The sequence below is a fragment of the Aquarana catesbeiana genome, linkage group LG01, assembly GCF_042186555.1.
Source record: "Aquarana catesbeiana isolate 2022-GZ linkage group LG01, ASM4218655v1, whole genome shotgun sequence".
In the NCBI taxonomy this organism is placed as follows: Eukaryota; Metazoa; Chordata; class Amphibia; order Anura; family Ranidae; genus Aquarana; species Aquarana catesbeiana.
Genome location: NC_133324.1, coordinates 449,779,820 through 449,807,246, shown reverse-complemented (window position 1 = coordinate 449,807,246; position 27,427 = coordinate 449,779,820).

Sequence of the window (27,427 nt, the reverse complement as noted above, 5' to 3'; positions counted from 1 at the left end):
GGTCTAATAGACCACAATTTTTTCAAAAAAGAGTACCTGTCACTACCTATTGCTATCATAGGGGATATTTACATTCCCCGAGATAACAATAAAAATGATTAAAAAAAAAATATGAAAGGAACAGTTTAAAAGTAAGATTAAAAAAGCAAAAAAATAATAAAGAAAAAAAAAAAAAAAAAAAAAAAAAGCACCCCTGTCGCCCCCTGCTCTCGCGCTAAGGCGAACGCAAGCGGCGGTCTGGCGTCATATGTAAACAGCAATTGCACCATGCATGTGAGGTATCACCGCGAAGGCCAGATCGAGTGCAGTAATTTTTCCAGTAGACCTCCTCTGTAAATCTAAAGTGGTAACCTGTAAAGGCTTTTGAAGGCTTTTAAACATGTATTTATTTTGTTGCCACTGCACGTTTGTGCGCAATTTTAAAGCATGTCATGTTTGGTATCCATGTACTCGGCCTAAGATCATCTTTTTTATTTCATCAAACATTTGGGCAATATAGTGTGTTTTAGTGCATTAAAATTTAAAAAAGTGTGTTTTTTCCCCAAAAAATGCGTTTGAAAAATCGCTGCGCAATTACTGTGTGAAAAAAAAAAATGAAACACCCACCATTTTAATCTGTAGGGCATTTGCTTTAAAAAAATATATAATGTTTGGGGGTTCAAAGTAATTTTTTTGCAAAAAAAAAAAACTTTTTCATGTAAACAATAAGTGTCAGAAAGGGCTTTGTCTTCAAGTGGTTAGAAGAGTGGGTGATGTGTGACATAAGCTTCTAAATGTTGTGCATAAAATGCCAGGACAGTTCAAAACCCCCCCAAATGACCCCATTTTGGAAAGTAGACACCCCAAGCTATTTGCTGAGAGGCATGTCGAGTCCATGGAATATTTTATATTGCGACACAAGTTGCGGGAAAGAGACAAATTTTTTTTTTTTTTTTTTGCACAAAGTTGTCACTAAATGATATATTGCTCAAACATGCCATGGGAATATGTGAAATTACACCCCAAAATACATTCTGCTGCTTCTCCTGAGTACGGGGATACCACATGTGTGAGACTTTTTGGGAGCCTAGCCGCGTACGGGACCCCGAAAACCAAGCACCGCCTTCAGGCTTTCTAAGGGCGTGAATTTTTGATTTCACTCTTCACTGCCTATCACAGTTTCGGAGGCCATGGAATGCCCAGGTGGCACAAAACCCCCCCAAATGACCCCATTTTGGAAAGTAGACACCCCAAGCTATTTGCTGAGAGGTATAGTGAGTATTTTGCAGACCTCACTTTTTGTCACAAAGTTTTGAAAATTGAAAAAAGAAAAAAAAAAATGTTTTTTCTTGTCTTTCTTCATTTTCAAAAACAAATGAGAGCTGCAAAATACTCACCATGCCTCTCAGCAAATAGCTTGGGGTGTCTACTTTCCAAAATGGGGTCATTTGGGGGGGGTTTTATGCCACCTGGGCATTCCATGGCCTCCGAAACTGTGATAGGCAGTAAAGAGTGAAATCAAAAATTTTCACCCTTAGAAATCCTGAAGGCAGTGATTGGTTTTCGGGGTCCCGTACGCGGCTAGGCTCCCAAAAAGTCCCACACATGTGGTATTCCCATACTCAGGAGAAGCAGCTAAATGTATTTTGGGGTGCAATTCCACATATGCCCATGGCCTGTGTGAGCAATATATCATTTAGTGACAACTTTATGAAAAAAAAAAAAAAAAAGTGTCACTTTCCCGCAACTTGTGTCAAAATATAAAATATTCCATGGACTCAATATGCCTCTCAGCAAATAGCTTGGGGTGTCTACTTTCCAAAATGGGGTCATTTTGGGGGGTTTTGTGCCACCTGGGCATTCCATGGCCTCCGAAACTGTGATAGGCAGTGAAGAGTGAAAGCAAAAATTTACACCCTTAGAAATCCTGAAGGCGGTGATTGGTTTTCGGGGCCCCGTACGCGGCTAGGCTCCCAAAAAGTCCCACACATGTGGTATCCCCATACTCAGGAGAAGCAGCTGAATGTATTTTGGGGTGCAATTCCACATAGGCCCATGGCCTGTGTGAGCAATATATCATTTAGTGACAACTTTTTGTAAATATTTTTTTTTTTTTTTGTCATTTTTCAATCACTTGGGACAAAAAAAATTAATATTCAATGGGTTCAACATGCCTCTCAGCAATTTCCTTGGGGTGTCTACTTTCCAAAATGGGGTCATTTGTGGGGGTTTTGTACTGCCCTGCCATTTTAGCACCTCAAGAAATGACATAGGCAGTCATAAACTAAAAGCTGTGTAAATTCCAGAAAATGTACCCTAGTTTGTAGACGCTATAACTTTTGCGCAAACCAATAAATATACACTTATTGACATTTTTTTTACCAAAGACATGTGGCCGAATACATTTTGGCCTAAATGTATGACTAAAATTTAGTTTATTGGATTTTTTTTATAACAAAAAGTAGAAAATATCATTTTTTTTCAAAATTTTCGGTCTTTTTCCGTTTATAGCGCAAAAAATAAAAACCGCAGAGGTGATCAAATACCATCAAAAGAAAGCTCTATTTGTGGGAAGAAAAGGACGCAAATTTCGTTTGGGTACAGCATTGCATGACCGCGCAATTAGCAGTTAAAGCGACGCAGTGCCAAATTGGAAAAAGACCTCTGGTCCTTAGGCAGCATAATGGTCCGGGGCTCAAGTGGTTAATATAGAAAATATAACAAATCAAATCATTATTCAACCAAAAAATAAAATAAAAGCCATATGCATGTGTCCTGCTTCTTAATATAGGGGCTCAACAACGCCAACAGCTGGTGAAAGTAGGGGTCCATCATCCAGTGACAATTCCGAAAATCATCCGGATTATTCTCCTGGAGCTCCCGCAGCACAGGCATATGACATAATTGGTCACGATTAATAAAGCAACCAATTTTTGGTCCAAGAAATCCTCCTCCTCCTGTGCCTGGACTGGACTTGGGTCAAAGCAATAACTTCAAGGCCAATAATAAATAACACATTATCTCCTCTGATTCCGCAACATGGCTGGTTGACGAACCCCCTTTCAGAAACGAACTGAAAAGCACGAAATGAAAAGCGCGAATCAACACTCACCAAACTTCTACTAACATGAAATTAGCAGAAGGAGCCCAAAGGGTGGCGACTGACAATTTAACTTCCTCTTTATCAGCTCGTAGTACGTCTAGTACGTCACTAAGTTCGTGTTTGTTGACAATTCCTTGCCGTTTGTATGTATGACAAGTTCCTGGCCAACGCCCTTCGGACAAAAGTCGTTTTGTCTGCGGAAAATCCGATTGTGTGTACGAGGCTTTACTGTCACAGATTTGGGTGGAAACACATTGCATGGTGGAGGAAGTCTTCTGAGTGGATACACATATTGGACTGTTTTCTGTCTATGCATGTGGACTATTTTGGTGCAATATTATAATTGTATTATTTGCATATATTTTGTATGCTGATTAGAGCGCTGCCACGTAATTACTTTGAGATTGTGGGTGTATGTGTATAAACCTATATTTCAAGCTGCTTAAATTCAAACTAGCATTTGTATCCATATTTTTCTTCACTAGTTCACTGTCCCCTTGCTCTTGCCAATCACTCAACCCAGACCCAGCCAGGATGGCTGCCCCCTGCACTGGTGAAACTCCATAGATCAGCTTTGCAAAGTGGTTTCCTTAACCCCCTAATGTTGGATACTTTCAACCCCTTCCTGCCCAGGCCAATTTTCAGCTTTCAGCGCTATCACACTTTAAATGGTAATTGCACGGTCATGCTACACTGTACCCATATGACATTTTTATCATTTTTTTCACACAAATAGAGCTTTCTTTTGGTGTAATTTAATCACCACTGGGCTTTTTAAAAATATAAAAAATATTTTAGATTTCTGTTATAAAATTTTGAAAGTAATTTTTCTTTATAAATGTTGACCAAAATTTATACTACTACATTTTTTTTGGTAAAAATAACCCAAATCAGTGTATATTATTTGGTCTGTGTGACAGTTATAGAGTCTGAACTCTATAGTGAAAGTTATAGAGTTGAGGCCCTAACATGCCATGATGGTACAAATACCCCCCAAATGACCTCTTTTTGGAAATTAGACAGGCCAAGTTATTTAGTAAGAGGCATGGCGAGTTTTCTGAAGTTGTCATTTTTTTCCACAATTATTTGGAAAACAAAGAAAGAAAATTTTTCCACAAAAATGTCATATTATAAAATTATTTCTCACACACAGCATAGGCATACTTGCAACTACACCCCAAAATACATTCTGCTACTATTCCTAAATATGGCGATACCACATGTGTGAGACATTTTTATCACAACCTAGCCACATAGAGAGGTCCAACATCCAAGGAGCACCTTCAGGCATTATCCACTTTAAGACCAGGTCTTCTTCTGACACTCTTTTTAAGTAAAAATCATATATATTTTTAGCAGAGGTTCTAGAGAATAAAATTGTAATTAATAAAATGCAATTTTTTATGTCACGCTGTATTTGCGCAGCTCCTTTTCAAACGTAATTTTCTGGGAAAAGATACACTTTATTGAATTTTATTTTCTTAAAAAAAAATTATTATTTGGTACACTGTGACAGATGTCGATGGGACACTAATACAGATGTTGACGTGCACTGTGGACAGGGACAGATAGTGCTTGGTGCATTGTTGACAGATGGCTGCAGTCTGTGTGATCTGTGTGTAGTTGAACAGTAAAATCATCAGCTACACACAGATTGCTGACAGGCTGCAGTGATAACCCCTGCCCCCCTCTCTGAGCTCAGGAGGAGAGCCGACACAGAGGCATGTGCCTCTGTTTTCATTTCATGATGGCTGTGATTGGCCCTCCCGATCATGTGATGGCTGTGTCCAATCAGAGATCCCATATCCCGATCTGTGATGTGCTGTGTCCGAGGGACACAGCCATCATGGGATTGCAAAGCTGCATGGCCACGCACAGGCACACATTCTGACAGGATGTACAGGTACAGTACTTGTCCCACCCGGCCGTTTATGTACAGTGGTCGGGTGGGAAGAAGTTAAAGATGGCTGCTGCTATAATGAATATTCAGTTTAACCCTGTGTACATTGCAGAAGGATAATACAGCAGCAACAAAGGATGAAGTTAAAGAACAGTTATCATGTACAGTCCAGGTACATGTTAATCTATACATACTGTATAACATGGAAAGCATCCATTCAACCACCTGAGGATAGCACGGAGACTAAATAGCTAGTGTTTCAGTCTTGCAGTGTGGAGACCCGGGGTTTGAATCAAACTATGGGCAATCTTTGCATGGGACTTATACTGTATGTCTCTTCTTTGTGCTATGGTTTTATACTTTTATAGCCCAAAAACATATATAGCACCTTCTAGTGTGTGCTAGAAGTAATGTTAGTGTAAGAAAATTTGAGCTTGGCTAAGGGCCAAGCTTAAGCTGTGAATCTGGGTCAGAGTTCAGTGACTCGGGGGCTAGATGACTCATCTGGCAGCTCTCTCTGGCACTTCCCCCTGGTCTGGAAGTTTATAGAAAGAGCTGGAGAATATGAATAAGGAGGGGTTGCCATGCATATTTATGAGGCCTCAGCCAATCCACAGCTTTGGTCCAGCATACCTCATAAATAGACATGAGCCATGCCAGCAAGGGAGTCAGGTGAAAGATGGAGATGGAGTGCTTGGGAGCCCTTTAGGGGTGCCCCCTAGTCCGGGGGGTGACCTCGGGGTTGGGGCTCGGGAGCTGGAAGATTCACCCTAAAAACACGAAGGAAATCCTTCCTGGAGGCAAGGGAGCAGGGAGAGAGGTCAGCGGGAGCAGGTCAGGATGACTGGGAGATCTCTTTAGAGTCAGCCGGGTGGGCTAGTGGGTGGATGTCCCAGACTCATCTGAAGGGACTGAAGGATTCATGCAGGCCCCAGTTTGTGTGAAAAAGAGAAAAATCCCAGAGAGGTCTGTACCTAAAAACAGGGTGACTCTGTAGGTACTGTTAAAAAGGTGTGCCAGCGTCCCTATGATAGTATGTCAAATAAGGAAACTGTTTCTGTGAGGCAGAAATTCCTAGACAGACCCTCTACCACCCAGACCAGAGCAGCAGCAAGCCTTGGGAACTGCAAAGGTTTTCAAGGTTCCAGCGGAAGGTGCAGCGGAGAACAGTTCTGGAGTGGGGTCTGGACTCCCCCCAGACATCTTGGACATCATTGAGGACTCCTGGGGACAGTGGGAGGATGACTTGGTGTAAGAGTACATGCATGTCCCCAAACCCTTGCAGGGATCCCCTAGTGACCAAGCTTGGACCCAATTTAAGAGCCATTTACAAAGACAGGGTGGTGGTTGTTAAAGCTGAACAGCCCACCAAGAGCCTCTCTACTGCTGTCAGTGGAGCTGACAACAACCTGAGGAGATATCAACCCTCAGTACTACCTATAAAGGGACTGATGTGAATGGTTCAGCTCACAGGTAACAAACATGAACAGGAAGGAGAGGATTGCTGTCTCTTCTTTTTTGGACTAGGCCGGCCTAACACCCTGACCTGTTCCAGATGGATATTGTGTGAAAGAAGCAGCGCTAGCGACAAATAAACCAAATAAATATTATCAAATAAATATTATCGCTGCTGTAAAAAAAGTACTGATACTTGAAAGATAAAAAACAAACGAATACAGCGCAGATAAAATAAGCTACACCATAAGAAAACTAGATATAAAGTGCTGCGTGCTAACAATAAAATGTGAATAATGATGATAGTAGGTGCAATATACAAATCAACTGATAATTGCCAATATACTACATATCTTAGTGCAGTTTGAAAAATATTAATATACGCAATTGTGGTCAATTACTGAAACACAAATACCATGAATAGTGAATAATGGTATATAGTGGGTGCAATACACAAATCAGCTGCTTATTGCCATATAGGTGAGAAAAAATATCAAAAAATTATATATAAACCGTTGGTGCTACCCAATCGCTAGAAAGGTGAAAAATAAATATACTACCAAAATAAAATGAATATATACTTTCAAATAATATAAATATATATATGTTCCAGATGGATGTCCTGTTCATGCTGAAGAACTTTGGGTGAGACTTAGTAACCTGCTACTACTATGCTAACTTGGAGGGGCTCCTCCAACCAGAGACTCTTTGAAAAACCTTTTTTTTGCTTGTTTGTTTGTGCCAGCAGGCTCATAACCCCCTGCTGACAGAATGTACAGATACAGTGCCTCCCAAAAGGAAGTATTCACCCCCCTTTGCCATTTTTCATGTTTTGTTGCCTCACAACCTGGAATTAACATGGATTGTTTGAGTATTTGCTTCATTTAATTTACAGAACATAGCCACAACTTTGAAGATGTTTTTTTTTTTATTGTGAAGCAAACAACAAATAGGAAAAAATAACAGAAAAAGTCAATGTGAATAACTATTCACCCCCCTAAAGTCAATACTTTGTAGAGCCACCTTTTGCGGCTATCACAGCTCCAATTCGCTTTGCATAAGTCTCTATGAGCTAGCCACATCTTACCACTGGGATTTTTGCCCATTCCTCCTTGCAAAACTGCTCCAGCTCCTTCAAGTTGGATGGTTTGCGCTTGTGAAGGGCAATCTTTAAGTCTGACCAAAGATTTTCTATTGGATTGAGGTCTGGGCTTTGACTAGGCCATTCCAACACATTTACATGTTTCCCCTTAAACCACCCAAGTGTTGCTTTAGCAGTGTGTTTGGGGTCATTGTCCTGCTGGAAGGTGAACCTCCGTCCTAGCCTCAAATCACACACAGAGTAGTACAGGTTTTGCTCAAGAATATCCCTGTATTTAGCACCATCCATCTTTCCCTCAACTCTGACCAGTTTCCCAGTCCAGACTGCTGAAAAACATCCCCACAGCATGATGCTGCCACCACCATGTTTCACTGTGGGGATGGTGTTCTTTGGGTGATGTTATGTGTTGGGTTTGCGCCAGACATAGAGTTTTCTTTGATTGCCAAAAAGTTAAATTTTAGTCTCATCAGACCAGAGCACCTTCCTCCATACATTTTGGGAGTCTCCCACATGCCTTTTCGCAAACTCAAAATGTGCCATTTTGATGAAAGTAATGGCTTTCTTCTGGCCACTCTGCCATAAAGCCCAACTCTATAGAGTGTACGGCTTATTGTCGTCCTAAGTACAGATACTCCAGTCTTTGCTGTGGAACTCTGCAGCTCCTCCAGGGTTACCTTAGGTCGCTGGGCTGCCTCTCTGATTAATGCCCTCCTTGCCCAGTCTGTGAGTTTTGGTGTGTGGCCGTCTCTTGACAGGTTTGCTGTTGTGCCATGTTCTTTCCATTTGGTTATGATAGATTTGATGGTGCCTGTGAAACTTTGGTGTGCCTGGCTGTGCAGGGTAGGGGTTCCCAGTTTACTTGCGGCTCCTTAGGGGTACACTACACATAGCAACAGTCAGGTTGCATGGTTTAAGTCCAGATAACTCATATTAGGAATTGTCCCTAATTTGCAAAAAAAAACTAAAGGGATTGTCAAATATCCAGTGGGTCATCAAGTTAGCATTGGAGAAACACACAATGGGAGAATATGATTGCTTTTATAGGCAAAAAGAAAAGTTCAATTTTCAGACACTCTGATAAATACCTAAGGCTTCTTAGTGTGCATTAATAACAGCTACAAAATTGCCAGCAGCTGTTCGATTTCAAAGCATTATCTATGTGAAGGACACAATTAGCATGTCTATTCCTTCAGACATACATAGAGAATGCAGATTGTATCAAGGATTTTACTATGAAATGCATACCCTTTTGAAAGACTCAGCACCTTGTCTTTTATACATAAGATTTCAGTGGTTTAAGGCATTCCAGTGGCAACATTTTCCAAACTATTATAAGTTTTTCTTTTAAAGTATTTTCTGATAAAGTATATCAGAAAACTTTTTAGTCAACCAGGAAAACTAGCAAGATGTCACCATATGAGCTTCCCATAACCTGTGTTTTAAGACAAGAAGAAACTGAAGAGGTGTGGCAGGTGTAGGTAGTCAGTTTTACAGGTCATTGGCTGCTATGGGGGATAAAATGAATAGATATATATTCTAACTGAAAGGCAATAAAGAAGAAGTAAACCCTAATGGGTTTTACTTCCTCTTTTGCTCTCTGCAAAGCCTGCAAATGAAAGGCATAATGGGCTAGTATGCATTGCATACTAGCCCATTATGTGACACTTACCTGCAAACGTAGCCCGCGCTGTCCCCTGTGCAGGCCGCATCCATCTTCGGCCCTCTTCCTTCCAGGGCTGCGGACTCTGGCTTTGTGACTGCCCAGAGCCACGTGACGTCACTCCTGCACATGCGCGCGGGAGCCGTGTACAAGAAACGGTACAGAGGTCTGTTTCTTCACAGAGCATGCGCCGATGACGACATCGGCGCACTACAAGTGAAATATCTCCTAAACGGCGCACGTTTAGGAGATAATACCACTACCTATAGGTAAGCCTTATTCTAGGCTTGCCTATAGGGTAGAAGTCACACACAAACGTTTACAACCACTTTAAAGTGGAATTAAACCCATCGATTTAAAGCGGTAGTAAACCGCACCAATTTTTAATTTTTTTTCTAAACCCTTCAAGGTAAAAGGCATAATGTGCTAGTATGCATCGCATACTTAGAACAAAGCCCTCCAGCGATGCACTGTCACCGCTTAAGGCCTTCCTTTCGGGTTCACGTCCTCAAGCCATCTGATTGGCCGCGCCGCAATGACGTCACTTCTGTGCATGTGCTCGGGAGTCTCGACCACAGCATGGAGCTCTGAAGGGACAGCACGGGTAAACAGGGGCTAGGATGAAAGCTTCCTTAGCTGTAAAGTATAGCAGGGTTTTGTTGGGCTAAAGTTTGATAAAGCACTGTGTAGCACAAACAACTTTCATTCTTTTATTTAACAAAATACTTGATTAACATTTTCTTTCATCTTTTTTTATTTTGTTGCATCTCAATGCTGCAGCCACTTTCTTTCCACTTGCATACACTCCACTGATGTCTGTGCAGCATTTTCAGGGTCTTTCCTGACAATGACAACAGTGAACCATACTTGAATCCCAGAGCACAATAAGTGCAGACAATAAGTCTGTACAAGAACCTTCAAGGTGGGATCACCAGGTATTATTTAATTAAAGCTGCAGATATTAAAATAAATTAACTCCTTCTGGACCGCCCCACGCAGATATACTGCGGCAGGGAGGCCCTCCTGTGCGAAATCACGTACCTGTACATGATTTTGTGCACTGGGTCTGGGAGGCGCGCCGCTGGTGACCCACTCCCTCTGCGATTGGACACAGTGGGAGCCATTCAGCGGGTCCGGTCGAACCCGATGTTCGCCGGCACCTCGCAATCGTTCTCAGGAGAGGCTGAACGGTGGTCTGCCTATGTAAACAAAGCAGACCACCGTTCTGTGAGAGGGGAAGATGGAGATCTTGAGGGGAAGATGGAGATCTGTCTTCCTCCAGTCAAAGCATCCCACTCACAGTTAGAAAGCACTCCCTAGGAGCACATTTAACCCTTTGATCGCCTCTGATGTTAACCCCTTCCCTGCCAGTGTCATTAGTACAGTGACAGTGCATTTTTTTTTAGCACTGATCACTGTATTGGTGTCACCGGTCTCCAGAAAAGTGTCACTTAGTGTCAGATTGGTCCGCCACAATGTTGCAGTCCCACTAAAAATCACTGATCACTGCCATTACTATTAAAAACAATTAAAAAAATAATAATTCCATAAATATATCCCATGGTTTGTAGACGCTTTAACTTTTGCACATACCATTTAATACACGCTTACTGGGATTTTTTTTTTACCAAAAACATGTAGCAGAATACATATTGGCCTAAATTGATGAATAAATATTGTTTTTTTTTTTTCAAAATTGTCTGTCTTTTTTGTTTATAACAAAAAAGACACCATTCGCCCCCAACTATAGCTGGCTATCGCAGTAAGATGCATCGGAAGGCTACATAGGGTATAAACAAGGTCAAGGATAAATCCAAGGGAAAAAGACAAGCTAAACTTACCGACCAACCGTTTAAACCTGGCCAACAGTATGCGTTAAAAACAGGGGTTTAGTCTGCACGCATTTGTAAATGCATGCGTAAGCCACAGAGCCATGTCACGGCACCCTGGTATCTGTTGTACCTAACACTAACTTATTAGTGTCCCCACAGTGGAGGCACATACATTCTAATGGATAGGTGAGGACTAGGGATGAGCCGAACACCCCCCTGTTCGGTTCGCACCAGAACATGCGAACAGGAAAAAAGTTCGTTCGAACACGCGAGCACCGTTAAAGTCTATGGGACACAAACATGAATAATCAAAAGTGCTAATTTTAAAGGCTTATATGCAAGTTATTGTCATAAAAAGTGTTTGGGGACCTGGGTCCTGCCCCAGGGGACATGGATCAATGCAAAAAAAACTTTTATAAACGGACGTTTTTTCAGGAGCAGTGATTTTAATAATGCTTAAAGTCAAACAATAAAAGTGTAATATTCCTTTAAATTTCGTACCTGGGGGGTGTCTATAGTATGCCTGTAAAGGGGCGCATGTTTCCCGTGTTTAGAACAGTCTGACAGCAAAATGACATTTCAAAGAAAAAAAGTCATTTAAAACTACTCGCGGCTATTGCATTGCCGGTCCGACAATACACATAGAAGTTCATTGATAAAAAACGGCATGGGAATTCCCCACAGGGGAACCCCGAACCAAAATTTAAAAAAAAAAAAATGACGTGGGGGTCCCCCTAAATTCCATACCAGACCCTTCAGGTCTGGTATGGATTTTAGGGGAACCCCGCGCCAAAATAAAAAAAAAAAAACGGCGTGGGGTCCCCCCAAAAATCCATACCAGACCCTTATCCGAGCACGCAACCTGGCAGGCCACAGGAAAAGAGGGGGGACAAGAGAGCCCCCCTCCTGAACCGTACCAGGCCACATGCCCTCAACATTGGGAGGGTGCTTTAGGGGAGCCCCCCAAAACACCTTGTCCCCATGTTGATGAGGACAAGGGCCTCATCCCCACAACCCTGGCCGGTGGTTGTGGGGGTCTGTGGGCGGGGGGCTTATCAGAATCTGGAAGCCCCCTTTAACAAGGGGACCCCCAGATCCCGGCCCCCCCTGTGTGAAATGGTAAGGGGGTACCTACCATTTCACTAAAAACCTGTCAAAAATGTTGAAAATGACAAGAGACAGTTTTTGACAATTCCTTAATTTAAATGCTTCTTCTTTCTTCTATCTTCCTTCATCTTCTTATTCTTCTTCTTCTTCTGGTTCTTCTGGCTCTTCTGGTTCTTCCTCCGGCGTTCTTGTCCAGCATCTCCTCCGCGGCGTCTTCTATCTTCTTCTCCTCGGGCGGCTCCGAACCCATGGCATGGGGGGAGGCTCCCGCTCTTCTCTTCATCTTCTCTTCTTCATCTTCTTCTTCATCTTCTTCTCTTCTTCATTTTCTTCTCCGGGCCGCTCCGCACCCATGCTGGCATGGAGGGAGGCTCCCGCTGTGTGACGCGTCTCCTCTTCTGACGGTTCTTAAATAACGGGGGGCGGGGCCACCTGGTGACCCCGCCCCCCTCTGACGCACGGTGGCTTGACGAGACTTCCCTGTGACGTCACAGGGAATACCACAGGGAAGTCCCGTCATGTCCCGAGCGTCAGAGGGGGGCGGGGTCACCGGGTGGCCCCACCCCCATTATTTAAGAACCGTCAGAAGAGGAGACGCGTCACACAGCGGGAGCCTCCCTCCATGCCAGCATGGATGCGGAGCGGCCCGGAGAAGAAAATGAAGAAGAGAAGAAGAGAAGAAGATGAAGAAGAGAAGAAGATGAAGAGAAGAGCGGGAGCCTCCCCCCATACCATGGGTGCAGAGCGGCCCGAGGAGAAGAAGATAGAAGACGCCGCGGAGGAGATGCTGGATGAGAACGCCGGAAGAACCAGAAGAGCCAGAAGAACCAGAAGAAGAAGAAGATGAAGGAAGATAGAAGAAAGAAAAAGCATTTAACCACTTCCCGCCCGCCCTATAGCGGATTGACGTCCGGGAAGTGGTTGTGTTATCCTGACTGGACGTCATATGACGTCCAGCAGGATAACATGCCGCAGCGCGCCCCCGGGGGCGCGCATCGCGGCGATCGGTGGAGCGGTGTGTCAGTCTGACACACCGCTACACTGATTTTGGTAAAAAGCCTCCGGCGGAGGCTCTTTACCACGTGATCAGCCGTGTCCAATCACGGCTGATCACGCTGTCAATAGGAAGAGCCGTTGATCGGCTCTTCCTCACTCACGTCTGACAGACGCAAGTAGAGGAGAGCCGATCGGCGGCTCTCCTGGCAGGGGGGGTCTGCGCTGATTGTTTATCAGCGCAGCCCCCCCTCAGATCACCCCACTGAACTACCAGGGATGCCACTAGGACCACCAGGGAAGGGGCAACGTGGATGGCCAGGTATGTACCCCATGGCCATCCACATGTGCCCAATCTGTGCCAATCAGTGCCCACAAATGGGCACTGATTGGCACTATTATATCCATGATCTGCCCAGCAATGCCCAGATCTGCCCAGCAATGCTTTTTTCAGTGCCACCTGTCATTGCCTATCTGTGCCAACTGTCATTGCCCATCGGTGCCACCTGTCAGTGCCCATCTGTGCCCATCAGTGCCCACCTATCAGTGCCCATCAGTGCCACACATCAGTGCCACACATAAGTACCCATCAGTGCCACCCATATATACCAGTCAATGCCACCTACGAGTGCCCATCAGTGCCGCCTATGTGTGCCCATCAGTGCCGCATACCAGTGCCACCTATCAGTGCCCATCAGTGCCACCTATCAGTGCCCATCAGTGCCGCCTATCAGTGCCCATCATCAGTGCCCGTTAGTGCCACCTCATCAGTGCCACCTCATTGGTGCCACCTCATCGGTGCCCATCAGTGCCGCCGTATCAGTGCCCATCAGTGCAGCCATATCAGTGCCCATTATTGAAGGAGAAAGCGTACTTATTTACAAAAAAATTTAACAGAAACAAAGAAAAACTTGTTTTTTTTCGAAATTTTCGGTCTTTTTTTATTTGTTGCGCAAAAAATAAAAACCGCAGAGGTGATCAAATACCACCAAAAGAAAGCTCTATTTGTGGGAACAAAATGATAAAAAATTTGTTTGGGTACAGTGTAGCATGATCGCGCAATTGTCATTCAAATTGCAACAGCACTGAAAGGTGAAAATTGAGCTGGGCGGGAAGGTGTCTAAGTGCCTGGTATTGAAGTGGTTAAATAAAGGAATTGTCAAAAACTGTCTCTTGTCATTTTTAACATTTTTGACAGTTTTTTAGTGAAATGGTAGGGGTACTTTTGTACCCCCTTAACATTTCACACGGGGGGGGCAGGATCTGGGGGTCCCCTTGTTAAAGGGGGCTTCCAGATTCCGATAAGCCCCCCGCCCACAGACCCCCACAACCACTGGCCAGGGTTGTGGGGATGAGGCCCTTGTCCTCATCAACATGGGGACAAGGTGTTTTGGGGGGCTACCCCAAAGCACCCTCCCAATGTTGAGGGCATGTGGCCTGGTACGGTTCAGGAGGGGGGCGCTCTCTCGTCCCCCCTCTTTTCCTGCGGCCTGACAGGTTGCGTGCTCGGATAAGGGTCTGGTATGGATTTTTGGGGGGGACCCCACGCCGTTTTTTTTTTAAATTTTGGTGCGGGGTTCCCCTTAAAATCCATACCAGACCTGAAGGGTTTGGTATGGAATTTAGGGGGACCCCCACGTCATTTTTTTTCTTTAATTTTGGCCGGGGTTGCCCTTAATATCCATACCAGACCTGAAGGGCCTGGTATGGAATTTAGGTGGACCCCCACGTCATTTTTTTTTTTAAATTTTGGTTCGGGGTTCCCCTGTGGGGAATTCCCATGCCGTTTTTATCAATGAACTTCTATGTGTATTGTCGGACCGGCAATGCAATAGCCGCGAGTAGTTTTAAATGACTTTTTTCCTTTGAAATGTCATTTTGCTGTCAGACTGTTCTAAACATGATAAACATGCGCCCCTTTACAGGCATACTATAGACACCCCCCAGCTACGAAATTTAAAGGGATATTACACTTTTATTGTTTGACTTAAAGCATTATTAAAATCACTGCTCCTGAAAAAACAGACGTTTTTAAAACTTTTTTTTGCATTGATCCATGTCCCCTGGGGCAGGACCCAGGTCCCCAAACACTTTTTATGACAATAACTTGCATATAAGCCTTTAAAATTAGCACTTTTGATTTCTCCCATAGACTTTTAAAGGGTGTTCCGCGGCATTCGAATTTGCCGCGAACACCCCAAATTGTTCGCTGTTCGGCGAACTTGCGAACAGCCAATGTTCGAGTCGAACGTGAGTTCGACTCGAACTCGAAGCTCATCCCTAGTGAGGACATTTTTTGTTTATAGCTCAAATAATAAAAACTGCAGAGATGATCAAATAACACCAAAAGAAAGCTCTATTCGTGGGTAAAAAAGGACATCAATTTTATTTAGATACATCGTCGCACAACCGCGCAATTGTCAGTAAAAGTAATGCAGCGCCGAAACTCAAGAAATGGTCTGGTCATGAAAGGGGGTAATCCTTGCAGGGCTGAAGCGGTTAAGGAAGGCGGGGGTTAAAGGTACAGTTGTCTTTGAAGCTTACATTAAAGTGATATTAAACCCAAAACCAAAAATGTATTATATTGTAGCTTAAAAAACCATTAGGTGTGGTGGCCACATCAGTTTTTTAGGATTTTTTTCTCTGGTTTCACCTTGGTGATCTGGCCAGTAACACACCTCCTGTATTAGTGAGACACAACTCTGGATAACTAAGTCCAGGAGGCACAGTGGACGGCAGCATTGTCAGTCTGGGGGGAGGGTAGTGGTAAATGTATTAGCAGATTTAGATACACTAACAAACTGAAGCCAAACTCCAGCTCACACTTTATAAACAGTTACAACAAACTGGGTTTTTTGGGATAAAGGTTTTGCATGAATAAATAAAAGTTGATCATTATAATTACCCCTGCAACAGTGTTAAAGTGGTTTGTCCCATCCATGTAAACTGATAAATTCTGCTGGAGAGCTAGTGGTTTTGAAAAAAAACAGCCTTGCTGGCTGGATTACCAGATGAAAATAGAAAGAAAGAATTAAAAGGAAACAAATACAGCCATCATATCTAACAACTGGTAAGCTGCAATATAATAAATGTTTTCTTTTGGGAGTAATACTGCTTTAACCTCTGTCACTAAAGGTTAAACAAAATAAAAACAAGTCAGTAAATCAGTCACTGACACTATAAAAAATGCATTAAGTAAAGCAAATATTCAAAATTTCCCATTTGAAAAAAAAAAAAAAATATCATAAAAAAATTATATACTCATCGCTGATGATTTGCTTAATCCTCAATATCCATTATTCAGTGTGATCTCCCTAGTAAACCTTTGGTTGACAATTCAGAAACAGCCAAGATTTTTAATATTAATGCTCAGTTTGTGAATATTTCTTTAGCAGTGATGCATCATCAATTGCTGTATTAGTCATGGCATTTAATAATTTAGCTGCATTCTATCTATTCTTGTGATTTATCGAGATTTGAATGAAATAGAATATGACGCTGGTGTATATAAAAATGTGTAACTTTCCAGTGTCTAAATTACATAGAGGGTCGATACAGGACAACTAAAGACTGCATATTTATGTATTGAAAGATTTAACTGCAATTTCTAAATCCTTAAAATTCTGTTACTACCTTAATTTCCATGTATTTTCTTACAAATAAAATTGAAAATAGATTTATATCTAAATAACTGGCGGAATGACTAGAGATGTCACTTGGGGTCAGGGTCAAAAGTGTAATGAGTTGAATACACTGATGGCAAACAAAATCAGTTTGCAATATTAGTTATTGTAAGTTAATAAATAAAGTCTTTGACAAGGAAGAAAAGCAAAGCAAGATATGTTATGTAATTATAATGTGATTTAATTTAAATTACAAAAATGTAAATAAAAAAAATTAACCACTTCAGCCCCGGAAGGATTTATCCCCTTCCTGACCGGAGCATTTTTTGCAATTCGGCTTTGCGTGACTTTAGCTGACAATTGCGCAGTCGTGCGACATTGTACCCAAAGAAAATTGATGTCCTTTTTTTCCTACTAATAGAGCTTTCTTTTAGTGGTATTTGATCACCTCTGCGGTTTTTATTTTTTGCGCTATAAAAAAAAAAAAGACCGACAATTTTGAAAAAAAACAAAAAAAACCCAATATTTTTTACTTTTTGCTATAATAAATATCCCCAAAAAATATATATATAAAAAAAAAAAATTCTTCCACAATAGGCCGATATGTATTCTTCTACATATTTTTGGTAAAAAAAAGTGTATATTGATTGGTTTGCGCAAAAGTTATAGCATCTACAAAATAGGGGATAGGTTTATGGCATTTTTATTATTAATTTTTTTTTTTACTAGTAATGGCGGCGATCTGTGATTTTTATCGGGGCTGCAACATTATGGCGGACAGATCGGGCACTTTTGACACTATTCTGGGACCATTGACATTTATACAGCGATCAGAGGTAAAAATAGCCACTGATTACTTTATAAATAACACTGGCAGAGAAGTGGTTAAACACTAGGGGGCGATCAAGGGGTTAAGTGTGTTCTAACTGTGGGGGGGGGTGGGCTCACCACAACCTAACAGAGACCACTGCTCCTGATGAAAGGGAGCAGTAGGTCCCTGCCATGTTGCTAGGCAGAACAGGGAAATGCCTTGTTTACATAGGCATCTCCCCGTTCTGCCTCTCCTCGCCACAATCGCGGGACGCCGGCGAACATCGAGTTTGCAGGACCCGCGGGCATGCTCCCACCACGGGCGTGCGCCCGCTAGGCGTCAAATTCAAAGGCACGTACGGGTATGACCTTTTGCCTGCCCGTGCCATTCTGCCGACGTAGATCGGCGTGCGGTGGTCGGCAAGTGGTTAAAAAACATTTACTTGCTTATTCACTTTCTGTGGATTTTGATTTAAAGCATAATGCAAGCCAGAGATGGGTCAAATTCCAAATAATTTGTCATTCCAAAATTGAAAATATGTGCGTGTTGTAACCTGATGGTGCCACCACTGAGTTTGAAATTCGACCAACCAAGCCTTCAATTTCACCTCATGGAAAAGAAAATCTGTGGTCGGGAATATTCTTTCCAGGTCAGAGCTCATGTGCATTTCTTTTTCAATTATATTTCTCACACGATTCTCCCATCATTGGTTAGAAATTTGCTAGTTTTTCCAAAAATTTCCAACATGCCCAATCACTCAAATTTGATGGCCGCACGAAAATCGTCCGATGCTGCCGTCCCATTAATGGTCAAAAATTGAACAATTATTCAAAAGGTGCAATTTTCGAACGAAAAATTGTTCGGAATTCAACACATGTATGGCTGGCCTAACTGGCCCAAATCAGTTAAATATATTTCAGGTGCATCAAAACAAAAAGGTGTGCAAAGTCTTATGCTGGGTTCACACCATTGCGAATTGGATGTGGGTTCACCGCATAATTTCAAAGGGTGCTTTGAGTGGAAAAAGGTTGAGAAACCCTGGCTTAGAAACACTTCAGCGCTTAGTGAAGGAAATAGTTAGTTTGGACCAGCTTGGTCCAAACAAACTATTTAACCACTTGAGCTCTGGAAGGTTTTACCCCCTTCATGACCAGGCCATTTTTTGCTATTCAGCACTGCGCTACTTTAACAGGTAATTGTGCGGTCATGCAACGCTCATTTTATTTTCATCATCCTGGTAGATGGCAGCAGATTTTTAACAAGAATATCTTGGTACATTCATCCATTAATCCATTAATCCTTCCTTCAACGACATGAAGTTTGCCAGTACCATATGCTGAAAAACAGCCCCACACCATAATATTTCCATCTCCAAACTTCACTGTTGGTATGGTGTTTTTGGGGTGATATGCAGTGCCATTTGACCTCCAAACATAATGTGTATTATGGCATTCAAAGAGTTCAATTTTGGTCTCATCTCACAGGCTTGTCTAAATGTTGTGCAGCAAACGTTAAAGGAGCTTCAACATGCTTTTTCTTCAGCAATGGAGTCTTGCGTGGTGAACGTGCATACAGGCCATGCCGGTTGAGTATTTACTTATTGTTTTCTTTGAAACAATTGTACCTGTTAAATCCAGGTCTTTCTGAAGCGCTCCACAAATGGTCCTTGACTACTGGACAACTCTTTTGATAATTATTTTCATTCCTCTGTCAGAAATCTTGTGAGGAGCACCTGGTCATGGCTGGTTTATGGTAAAATGATGTTCTTTCCACTTCCAGATTATGGCACCAACAGTGCTCACTGGAACCTTCAGAAGTTTAAAATTCCTTTTGTAACCAATGCCATCAGTATGTTTTGCAACAATAAGGCTGCAAAGGTCTTGAGAAAGCTTATTGTTTTTACCCATCCTGAGATGTTTGTGTGACACCTAGGTAATGAGACACCTTTTTATTGGCCATCAGTTAAGTGTCTTGACTTTCTATGCCTTTTTGCACCTTCCTTTCTTCATGTGTTCAATACTTTTTCCCTGTGTCATTCTATTTTATTACTCCTAACTTAATTCCTGAATTTATTTGTGTTGGTTTCTTTGCATGTATGGATTAACTGGGTTGTTACCGACATGTGGTGAAAATTTCATGTCAACAGCACCCTTAGAAATATATTTACCTAGAAAAATGGTGATCTGTTCAATACTTATAGTACCCGCTGTATATATACTGAGATCGTAAAGGGGTTAAATAAACCTGAATGTAGAAAAAAAATTAGTGAAAAAAAAAAATAAAAGTCAGCAGCTATAAATACTGTAGCTGCTGACTTTAATTATAAGGACACTTACCTGTCCAGGGAGCCTGTGATGTCGGCACCCGAAGCCGACCCATCCATCGCTCCGGGTGCAGGCGCCGGTCTTCCGTCAGATTAGGCGACCCGTCAAGTTTTGTAATGGAAGTGGCATCTTGGTACACCCCGCACTCAGTAAGGATACAGTGAGAAAGCGGCAAGCGGACATCTTTTTACACCCACCGGAGTTTTGCATTTCACACTTATTTTTAACAGTAAACTGAGCTTATATAGTGAAATACAGTATTATGAAATCCGTGACACTGTTATGATGTTGAATTTTAAAAGCAGCGGCAAGCCTTCTGATCTCACAGGTTTGCTAATCTGATAGAACACCGCTGCTTTTAAACTGCAACATCCAAACAGTGAGACAGATTTCGAAATACTGTATTTCGCTATATAAGCTCAGTTTACTGGTAAAAATAAGTGTGAAATGCAAAACTCTGGTTGGTGTAAAAAGATGTCTGCTTGCTGCCTTCTCACTGTTTTCTTACTGCGGCTGATTGCGGGGTGTACCAAGATGGCCATGACGGAACGTCACTTCCATTACAAAATTTGAGGGGTCGCCTAATCTGACAAAACACTGCCATCCTTACTAAGAGAAACAGGAAGTGAAGCCTTACAGCTTCACAGCTGGTTTCCTACTGCGCATGTGTGACTCGTGCAGCGCTTTCTGAATGGTCCTGTTGTCTTCTGGGACACACGTACCTCCTGGAAAACAAAAAGAAATCAAAAACTTTGGCTATTCCCAAAGGGGTAAAGAATTCTTTCAATGGGGATACCTGTTCAAGGACAACTGTCTAAGAAGGGAATTAGCCTCTGGGAGATTTCCCCTTCTGTTGCATCTCTAGGATACGACGCAAAAGGAAGGTATACAGACTTCACAAACAACCAAAAGATTTCCCAGCACACTTACCAGCCAGCCTGCAAAACAACCAAATTGACCCTGTCTAACAATTCACATTAAAAACAGGGGGTTTTGTTTGCACACATTTGTAAATACATACGTAAGTTACAGTGTCCACGTCAAGGCTCCTCTGTATACTGCAGTCCTAACCTAATTTTCAGAGTCTCTTAAATAGGATCACATGTAGCAGTGGATAGATTAAGGGCAGGTATGCCTGCAGGGAGCCCACTCCTTAAAGGCACAGGGATGCACGTGACGCCCAGCAAGGACACAAAGGCAGTGAAGGCATCCAGTGTGCCCCCACACCCAATTCAACCAACTGTACAAAAAAGTAGCAACCACCCCAATCTATAACCAGCCTTTGCATATATGTGGGGCTGTATGCTACATACTCTGTTGCCATGGAAGCCCTCCCTTGGGATGAAATGTACACAGGGCAGGGCTCACTGTGATGTCAGCAAGTTGGTGCAAAGAGCCAGCAGCTGTGCGATATGTTCTTTGATATTGTTTTGCTTGTGAGTACCCATCAATTTTAATAATAAATTTATTTTAAAGGGGTTGTAAACCCTCATTTAAAATTAAAAAAAAAATAACAAACATTTCATACTTACCTCCATTGTGCAGTTTGATTTGAACAGTGTGGCCCGATCATCTCCTTCTGGGGTCCCCCAACGGCACTTGCGGCTCCTCCTCGCATTGGTAAACCCCCTAGAAAAAGTGCTCTCCCTGGGGCTTACCTTGCGGGCGCGCTCCTGAGTCCAGCATTTGCGTCAATAGACACAGAATGCCGACTCGGCCCTACCCCCGGCATCCGTGTCATTGTCATTTTGATTGACAGCAGCGGGAGCCAATGGCTGTGCTGCTATCAATCTATCCAATCAAAAGCCGAGAACCCCGGCAGAGAGGGGGAGGGCGTCTCCGTCGAGGGAACGAACGGGCTCAGGTGAGTAAAATGGGGGGGGCTGGTCAGTGTCAGAAGTTTTTTCACCTTAATGCATAGGATGCATTAAGGTGAAAAAACACGATGGTTTACAACCCCTTTAACTGTACTCAGGGCTTTTTTTTTTCAAAACAATAGGTGCTGGAACTTAACCACGGCCCCACAAAACCCCTCCCCCTACACACACCCTCCAAATCACATCAAATAGTGGGTGTGTTCAATCAAATTTCACAAAAACAGTAGGAGGGTCTTAAAGGGGCATTAAATGCCAGGATTGCATTACATACAGAGAGCAGAGAGCTGTCACTTGTAAATACAGAAACCGGACTTCTGTGTTTACAAGTGATTGTGGTGAGCAGGCACCAAAGGGTCTGAGCCAGAGGTGGTGGAACTGCGTTCCACCAAGTTCCCCCTGAAAAAAAGCCCTGACTGTACTTCACTACGAGATTTCCTTGTTTCATTCTGGGTATGTGTTAATGTCGCTGAGGCAAGTTTATGTGATGCGATCCAGTGGCTATGTGTGGCATGCTGTTCTGAGGCACATTCAACTGTGAGAGAGGGAGCTGAAGCCATTCATCCATCCAGGCGGAAACTATCATTCTAAAGCGGTTAGATCTCTTGAGACGCGGAGGACTAAATGTTTGGTAAACTTGCATAAGGTGGATGGTGCACATTTAGTGTGAAGAGTTTGTAGTCATGGTGGACTACTTAAGTTTGAATTTTTCACTGGACTCCAATTTGATAACAGTGGACTCCATTCGTAAAAGCAGATTGCATGCAGTATTTAGGTGTGTTGCCAGATACAGCATGCGATCCTCAAAATGTCACTTTACTATTGCTTTATTATTTACCACATGATGCAAAAACTCTTGATAAATACCGCATAAAACAGGAGTTAAAGTCAATTCACAAAAGAATATAAAAGTGGTACTGGCCTGCATTAGTTAAGGAACCGGCGTCCTTAACAACCAGTAAACATGTTTTTTAAGGAGCGAGTGGCTGCCGCATCATTAACAACTGATGAGACATCAGCTGTAAAGAAGAGAATTGCCAGCATTTAAACATTGCTAAAAAAACTGAGGTGTCCCCTCCCTCAATCCATACTACGCTCTTATCTGAGCATGCAGCCCTGAGAAAATAAAACAAAAAAGAGGTCCACTTCCGCCGAATGACACCTTCGTCGCCTCCTGCCGCTAAATAAACTAAGCGGCGGAGCCCACCCCTTGTGATGTCATTGACCAGGGCATGCTGGATCGATGGCATCACAAGGGGGCGGGGTCACCAGGTGTTTTAAATTACCGCAGGCTTTCACTTCTTAAGTACTGCATTACTTCATAAAAATTGCACATGCAGTATTTTAGTAGCATTTTTTAGTGAGTTAAAACATTTTTTTTTTAAATTGTAGAAAATTGGTGTGTGGTTTCTTACCGCATACTCGGATGCGGTATAATACTGCTTTGTGAATGGAGCCTATTAAGATTTATGCACTCTTTATGAATTTATGTGACAACGCAACACTATTTTTGGAAACAACAAATACTGTATTTCTGAATTCTACACTGTAAGCTGTGCTATACTTTACATATTGTACTCCCGACAGCTTCAACCTGGAAACTGTGCTGTATGCTGTACACCACTGCACTCCATATGCAACACAAGCCTAGCCACTTGCCGACCGCCGCACGCCGATGTACATCCAAACTTTGGCGGCAGATATCGTTGTTATGGAGACAGCTAGCTGCCATAACCCCGGTATCCCCGTTTTCGTGCGGCGGTCGGCTTTCAGATAAAAGTGGTCCCTGCGGCGGATTTGCCACGAGATCACTTTTATCAGTGGCGGGAGAGGGCCCCCCCGCTGCGGTCCGGTGCCCTCCGCCGCTTACCGGAGCCGTCGGTACCGGTGGAGGCGATCGCGTCCGTCTCCCTTCTGTGCCTGGAGACGAGTGAGGCTAAGATGGCGCCCACTCGTCTCCATGACACTGCTGGGCGGAAGCGACGTCAAAACGTCACTTCCGCCCACGCCTCTTAAAGGCACATTTTTTTCAATGTCATTTTTTTAAATGACTTTTTTTTTTAATTGCATTTTAGTGTAAATATGAGATCTGAGGTCTTTTTGACCCCAGATCTCATATTTAAGAGGTCCTGTCATGCTTTTTTCTATTACAAGGGATGTTTACATTCCTTGTAATAGGAATAAAAGTGACACCATTTTTTTTTTTTAAACAGTGTAAAAATAAATAAAATAAATGTAAAATAAATAATAAAAACAAAAAAGAAAAATTTTTAAAAACCCCCCGTCCCGACGAGCTCGCGCGCAGAAGCGAACGCATACGTGAGTAATGTCCGCAAATATGAAAATGGTGGTCAAACCACACATGTGAGGTATCGACGCGACCGGTAGAGCGAGAGCAATAATTCTAGCACTAGACCTCCTCTGTAACGCAAGACATGCAACCTGTAGAATTTTTTAAACGTCGCCTATGGAGATTTTTGAGGGTAAAATTTTTACGCCATTCCACGAGCAGGCGCAATTTTGAAGCGTGACATGTTGGGTATCAATTTACTTGGCGTAAAATTATATTTTACAATATAAAAAAAAAATGGGCTAACTTTACTGTTGTCTTATTTTTTTTTCAAAAAAGTTAATTTTTTCCAAAAAAAAGTGCGCTTATAAGACCGCTGTGCAAATACGGTGCAAAAAAAAGTATTGCATTGACTGCCATTTTATTCTCTAGGGTGTTAGAAAGAAAACAATATATAATGTTTGGGGGTTCTAAGTAATTTTCTAGCAAAAAAAAACAGTTTTAAACATATAAACACCTAAAATCCAAAACGAGGCTGGTCCTTAAGTGGCTAGAGTCGAGCCAACCTGCCATCCCCACAGTTTATTACACAAGTCAGTGTTGTTTTAAGCCAAAAAAATATGTAAAACATTTTAAAATAAAAAAGGTTTAAATTAAACAGAACTCCACTTTTTTTTTTTTTACAAGACGGAAGAAAAAGAGCAGATATACAATACAAGGTGCAAGCTCAACGGAAAACAAATCTTAATGCCTGGATTCAGTTTTGCAACTCTACAACTTGTAAAAGTTAAATTTTTTTTTTTTTTTTTTACTACATTCTTCTCCTTGGACTTTCAGAAGACGTACAGGACTGGGTTTTACAGAGTGATCACTGAAATAGCTAATTATTTCCTCCGGGCTCCTGACCGTTAAGATGTGACGTGGAGCACTGGGTTACAGCTTGGTTTTCATTAAAGTGTTACTAAACTCACAACAGTAAAATCAGTCTGTATATGCAATAAAGCATGCTGTGGAACCTAAGGGGTTAATCCCCTGCATTGTATAAAAAGGGTGTTTGATCCTGTCTTTTCTTAACCTCCCCTTCTTCCACTGTTCCCGTCTGCTGAGCCTTGGAGGCACTCTGCACATGCTCAGTTTGGTGTGTATTGCTAGAGGTTTTTTTAAGGATCCACACAGGGCCAATCAGCACTGTCCAGACAGAGGGTCAGGGGTCCAGCAGCCTCATAGGACAATCAGGAGAGAATGAAAACTCCTCTTACAAGCATTAACCAGACACTGATAGAAGTCACAAGACTGCTATAATACTGTAGTGCTGATGAGAAAAGATATTTAGCAGTTTATATTTATTATAATAACTGCAATTCTATGTTTTGTGTACTGTGAGGAGACAAGATATAGTGAGGGTCCTGGGTTTAGTAACACTTTAAAGTGATTGCACCAGAACTCTCAAACATCACAAAAGTTCGGACCCGGACCCAATTAAAGTCTATGGGACCCGAATTTGAATTATGAAGTCTTGTATGCAAGATATTGGCCATAAAAAGGGTATGGGGACCCGGGTACTGCCCTGGGGGACATGTACCAATGCAAAAAAAAAACTTTTAGAAAAGATAGTTTTTAAAGGAGCAGGGATTTTAATGATGCTTGAATTGAAACAATAAAAAAAAAAAAAAAAAAAAACAATAAATATAGTGCATGGGGGGGGGGGGTCCCCTTAGTCTGCTTGCAAAGTGGCGCATCTTGCTGAGTACGCCAACGTGGCGTTAGTTAGGGGCTTAGTGGCATGACCTCACTATAAATATCACTTCCAGGTTGAGCACTCACTTCCTGTTTCTTGCTTTGCTTGTTACTCAACACACCTGTTTGGATCATACTCTCTCACCTAGGATTCGGGTATCACTTGGCTACATTGTTCATTTTGGCTGTTTTGTTTCAATGGTTTTTCTTGGTGCTTTTTTCCTACCACTTATACCTTTGGTGAGAGCTACATGTTTTCTATTATATGTTATTATCTACTTTGATTCCTCACCTGGGTTCACTTTCACCATGCTTTGTCCTTAATATATCATTAGACATGCACTATCTACATTGATATATATTTTATTACTCTCCACAGTAATGGAGTGTGTGCAGTAAACACACATTGCATCCCTTTTGATTTCCAATGAAGACCCCACTCCCATGGTAGTCTATTCATTACTGCTTGTGTTGTCTTCATATCGCTGGCCACTGCTACAGCTCCCAGAGATGAGTCCCCCATTATGTCTTCGGCACTCAGCACCCCATTTGAAACCTATAGCTGACTTGTGAGTAACCAGGGGGGATTCTCCCCCTCCCCTTTTCCTTCCCCCATCGTTGTATCAAATACCAGATTACATATATATGCACTTTTTTGCAGATACAAGTATATGTACCCTGCATCGGCTCCTGATGGGTGTGAAGAACCCATGAAACGCGTAGAGACTTTTTGTGATCACTACCATCTGATCATACTTTCTTTTACAATCATGATTCATTATGGACTTTTGTATATCACTTAGAGAGGTCTAGGTTGCCAACCAACACCACTTACACCACGGTGGTGCAGCAGTATCTATGTATATATACCATGTGTTACTAATGAGCAATACTATTTATTTACTGTATTTTGATATGACTCAACATGTATATGTGTATATGTACCATTAAACATGATAATATATTTTGACTTTTTTTCATCACCGCATAGCCGCATGCTTTATTTAAAGTCCCAAACTTCCCCTCTTCTTTTCATTGTACCAGGGATGGAGGCATATGACACTACTCAGTCACTGCCTCTTGTATAGAACCTGTTGCAGCAACTGACATTCATAAAGAAAAAAATGACATTTAAATAAAAAAAAAAAAAAGGCATGGGTTCACCCCCCCAATCCATGCCAGGCCCTTTGCGTCTGGTGTGGATTCTAACCACTTAAGCCCCGGAATGTTTTACCCCATTCTTGACCAGAGCATTTTTTGCAATACGGCACTGCGTTGCTTTAACAGAACAAAAATGATGTCTTTTTTTCCACACAAATAGAGCATCCTTTTAGTATAAGCATATATAGATTCCAATAAGCATATATATATTTTTAGCAAGACTGCGGCATTACGGCGGATTAACACTAAGTGACACATTTTCGGGACCAGTGACACCAATACAGTGATCAGTGCTGAAAAAATGCACTGTCACTATATAAATGACCCTGGCAGGGAAGGGGTTAACATCAGGGGCGATCAGGGTTAAGTGTGCTCCTAGGGAGTGCTTTCTAACTGTGTGGGAAACGCTGTAACTGAAGGAAAACAGAGATCCGTGTTTCTTAGCAAAAACACAAGATCTCCCTTTTGCTCCTTCA